The sequence below is a fragment of the Halictus rubicundus genome, unplaced genomic scaffold (assembly GCF_050948215.1).
Source record: "Halictus rubicundus isolate RS-2024b unplaced genomic scaffold, iyHalRubi1_principal scaffold0072, whole genome shotgun sequence".
NCBI classification, from domain to species: Eukaryota; Metazoa; Arthropoda; class Insecta; order Hymenoptera; family Halictidae; genus Halictus; species Halictus rubicundus.
Window position 1 is genome coordinate 518,934 of NW_027488613.1, and position 5,728 is coordinate 524,661.

Genomic DNA, 5,728 nt, shown 5'->3' on the forward strand with positions numbered 1-5,728 from the left:
TATCCTCTATCCTATCCTATCCTCTATCCTATCCGATCCTCTATCCTATCCTATCCTCTATCCTATCCTAACCTGTATCCTATCCTGTCCTCTATCCTATCCTATCCTCTATCCTATCCTATCCTGTATCCTATCCTATTTTCTATCCTATCCTATCCTCTATCCTATCCTATCCTCTATCCTATCCTACCCTGTATCCTATCCTATCCTCTATCCTATCCTATCCTCTATCCTAACATATTCTATATCCTATCCTATCCTCTATCCGATCCTATCCTCTATCCTATCCTATCCTCTATCCTATCCTATCCTGTATCCTATCCTATCCTATCCTCTATCCTATCCTATCCTCTATCCTATCCTATCCTCTATCCTATCCTATCCTATCCTGTATCCTATCCTATCCTCTATCCTATCCTATCCTCTATCCTATCCTATCCTATGCTCTATCCTATCCTATCCTGTATCCTATCCTATTCTATATCCTATCCTATCCTCTATCCTATCCTATCCTCTATCCTATCGTATCCTCTATCCTATCCTATCCTGTATCCTATCCAATCCTCTATCCTATCCTATCCTCTATCCTATCATATCCAGTATCCTATCCGATCCTCTATCCTATCCTATCCTCTATCATATCCTATCCTATCCTCTATCCTATCCTATACTCTATCCTATCCTATCCTGTATCCTATCCTACCCTGTATCCTATCCTATCCTCTATCCTATCCTATCCTCTATCCTAACCTATTCTATATCCTATCCTATCCTCTATCGTCTCCTATCCTCTATCCTATCCAATCCCCTATCCTATCCTCTATGCGATACTATCCTCTATCCTATCCTATCACCTATAATATCGTATCCTGTGTCCTATCCAATCCTCTATCCTATCATATCCTGTATCCTATCCTATCCTGTATCCTATCCGATCCTCTATCCTATCATATCCTCTATCATATCCTATCCTATCCTCTATCCTATCCTATCCTCTATACTATCCTATCCTGTATCCTATCCTATCCTCTAACCTATCCTATCCTCTATCCTATCCTATCGTCTATCCTATTCTATCCTGTATCCTATCCTATCCTCTATCCTATCCTATCCTCTATCCTATCCTATCGTCTATCCTATCCTATCCTCTATCCTATCCTATCGTCTATCCTATCCTATCCTCTATCCTATACTATCCTGTATCTTTTCCTATCCTCTATCCTATCCTATGCTCTATCCTATCCTATCCTCTACCCTATCCTATTATATATCCTATCCTATCCTCTATCCTATCCTATCCTCTATCCTATCCTATCTTCTATCCTATCCTATCCTCTATCGCCTCGTGTACTCTATCCTATCCAATCCCCTATCCTACCCTCTATCGTCTCCTATCCTCTATCCTATCCAATCCCCTATCCTATCCTCTATGCGATACTATCCTCTATCCTATCCTATCAACTATAATATCGTATTCTGTGTCCTATCCTATCCTCTATCCTATCCTATCCTCTATAATATCCTATCCTATCCTCTATCCTATCCCATCCTCTATCCTATCCTCTATGCGATACTATCCTCTATCCTATCCTATCACCTATAATATCGTATCCTGTATCCTATCCTATCCTCTATCCTATCCTATCCTCTATCCTATCCTATCCTCTATCCTATCCTATCCTCTATCCTATCCTATCCTCTAGCCTATCCTATCCTCTATCCTATCCTATCCTCTATCCTATCCTATCCTCTATCCTATCCTATCCTCTATCCTATCCTATCCCCTATCCTATCCGATCCTCTATCCTATCCTATCCTCTATAATATCCTATCCTCTATCCTATCCTATCCTCTATCCTATCCGATCCTCTATCCTATCCTATCCTCTATAATATCCTATCCTCTATCCTATCCTATCCTCTATCCTATCCTATCCTCTATCCCATCCAATCATCTATCCTATCCTCTATCCTATCCTATCCTCTGTCCTATCCTATTCTCTATCCTATCCACTATCCTATGGTATATTCTCTTTTATCCAATCCTCTACCCCAACCGATCCTCTAACCTATCCTATCCTCTATCCTATCCTATCCTCTATCCTATCCTAACCTCTATCCTATCCTATCCTCTATCCTATCCTATCTTCTATCCTATCCTATACTCTATCCTATCCTATCCTCTATCCTATCCTATCCCCTATCCTATCCTCTATCCTATCCTATCATGTATCCTATCCTATCCTCTATCATATTGTATCCTCTATCCTATCCTATCCTCTCCCCTATCCTATCCTCTATCCTATTCTATCCTCTATCCTATCCTATCCTCTATCCTATCCTATCCTCTATCCTATCCTATCCTCTATCCCATCCAATCATCTATCCTATCCTCTATCCTATCCTATCCTCTGTCCTATCCTACTCTCTGTCCTATCCACTATCCTATCGTATCCTCTCTCCTATCCATTCCTCTATCCTATCCGATCCTCTAACCTATCCTATCCTCTATAATATCGTATCCTCTATCTTATCCTATCCTGTATCCTATCCTATACTCTATCCTATCCTATCCTGTATCCTATCCGATCCTCTATCCTATCCTATCCTCTATCATATCCTATCCTATCCTCTATCCTATCCTATCCTGTATCCTATCCTATCCTATATCCTATCCTATCCTCTATCCTATCCTATTCTCTATCCTATCCTATCCTCTATCCTATCCTATCTTCTATCCTATCCTATACTCTATCCTATCCTATCCTGTATCCTATCCTATCCTCTATCCTATCCTATCCTCTATCCTATCCTATCCTCTATCCTATTCTATCCTCCATCCTATCCTATCCTCTATCCTATCCTATCCTCTAACATATCCTATCCTCTATCCTATCCGATCCTCTATCCTAACATATCCTCTATCCCATTGTATCCTCTATCCTATCCTATCCTCTCCCCTATCCTATCCTCTATCCTATTCTATCCTCTATCCTATCCTATCCTCTATCCTATCCTATCCTCTATCCTATCCTATCCTCTATCCTATCTTATCCTCTATCCTATCCTATCCTCTATCCTATCCTATCTTCTATCCTATCCTATACTCTATCCTATCCTATCCTGTATCCTATCCTATCCTCTATCCTATCCTATCCTCTATCCTATCCTATCCTCTATCCTATTCTATCCTCCATCCTATCCTATCCTCTATCCTATCCTATCCTCTAACATATCCTATCCTCTATCCTATCCGATCCTCTATCCTAACATATCCTCTATCCTATTGTATCCTCTATCCTATCCTATCCTCTCCCCTATCCTATCCTCTATCCTATTCTATCCTCTATCCTATCCTATCCTCTATCCTATCCTATCCTCTATCCTATCCTATCCTCTATCCTATCTTATCCTCTATCATATCCTATCCTCTATCCTATCCACTATCCTATCGTATCCTCTCTCCTATCCAATCCTCTATCCTATTCTATCCTCTATCCTATCCTATCCTCTATCCTATCCTATCCTCTATCCTATCCTATTCTCTATCCTATCCTATCCTCTATCCTATCCTATCTTCTATCCTATCCTATGCTCTATCCTATCCTATCCTATCCTCTATCCTATCCTATCCCCTATCCTATCCTCTATCCTATCCTATCCTGTATCATATCCTATCCTCTATCCTATTGTATCCTCTATCCTATCCTATCCTCTCCCCTATCCTATCCTCCATCCTATTCTATCCTCTATCCTATCCTATCCTCTATCCTATCCTATCCTCTATCCTATCCTATCCTCTATCCCATCCAATCATCTATCCTATCCTCTATCCCATCCTATCCTCTGTCCTATCCTATTCTCTATCCTATCCACTATCCTATCGTTTCCTCTCTCCTATCGTTTCCTCTCTCCTATCCAATCCTCTATCCTATCCTATCCTCTATAATATCGTATCCTCTATCATATCCTATCCTCTTTCCTATAATATCATCTATCCAATCCTATTCTCTATCCTATCCTATCCTCTATCCTATTATATCCTCTATCCTATCCTATCCTCTAACCTATCCTATACTCTATCCTATCATATCCTCTATCATATCCTATCCTCTATCCTATCCGATCCTCTATCCTATCCTATCCTCTCCCCTATCCTATCCTCTATCCTATTCTATCCTCTATCCTATCCTATCCTCTATCCTATCCTATCCTCTATCCCATCCAATCCTCTATCCTATCCTCTATCCCATCCTATCCTCTGTCCTATCCTATTCTCTATCCTATCCACTATCCTATCGTTTCCTCTCTCCTATCCAATCCTCTATCCTACCCTATCCTCTATAATATCGTATCCTCTATCATATCCTATCCTCTTTCCTATAATATCTTTCCTATCCTATCCTAACCTCTATCCTATCCTATCCTCTATCCTATTCAATCCTCTATCCTATCCTATGCTCTATCCTATCCTATCCCCTATCCTATCCTATCCTCTATCCTATCCTATCCTGTATCCTATCCTATCCTCTACCCTATCCTATCCTCTATCCTATCCTATCCTCTATCCTATCCTATCCTCCATCCTATCCTATCCTATATCCTATTCTATCCTCTATCCTATCCTATCCTCTATCCGATCCTATCCTCTATCCTATCCTATCCCCTATCCTATCCTATCCTCTATCCTATCCTATCCTGTATCCTATCCTATCCTCTATCCTATCCCCTATCCTATCCTATAACTTATCCTATCCTCTATCCTATCCTATCCTCTATCCTATCCTATCCTCTATCCTATCCTATCCTCTATCCTATCCTATCCTCTATCCTATCCTATCCTCTATCCTATCCTATCCTCTATCCTATCCTATCCTCTATCCTATCCTATCCTCTATCCTATCCTATCCTCTATCCTATCCTATCCTATCCTCTATCCTATCCTATCCTCTATCCTATCCTATCCTCTATCCCATCCAATCATCTATCCTATCCTCTATCCTATCCTATCCTCTGTCCTATCCTATCCTCTATCCTATCCTATCCTCTATCCTATCCTATCCTCCATCCTATCCTATCCTATATCCTATTCTATCCTCTATCCTATCCTATCCTCTATCCTATCCTATCCTCTATCCTATCCTAATCCCCATCCTATCCTATCCTGTATCCTATCCTATCCTCTATCCTATCCCCTATCCTATCCTATAACTTATCCTATCCTCTATCCTATCCTATCCTCTACCCTATCCTATCCTCTATCGTATCCTATCCTCTATCGCCTCGTGTACTCTATCCTATCCAATCCCCTATCCTACCCTCTATCGTCTCCTATCCTCTATCCTATCCAATCCCCTATCCTATCCTCTATGCGATACTATCCTGTATCCTATCCTATCACCTATAATATCGTATCCTGTGTCCTATCCAATCCTCTATCCTATCATATCCTCTATCCTATCCTATCCTGTATCCTATCCTATCCTCTATCCTATCCTATCCTCTATCGCCTCGTGTACTCTATCCTATCCAATCCCCTATCCTACCCTCTATCGTCTCCTATCCTCTATCCTATCCAATCCCCTATCCTATCCTCTAAGCGATATTATCCTCTATCCTATCCTATCACCTATAATATCGTATCCTGTGTCCTATCCTATCCTCTATCCTATCCTATCCTCTATCCTATCCTATCCTCTATCCTATCCTATCCTCTATCCTATCCTATC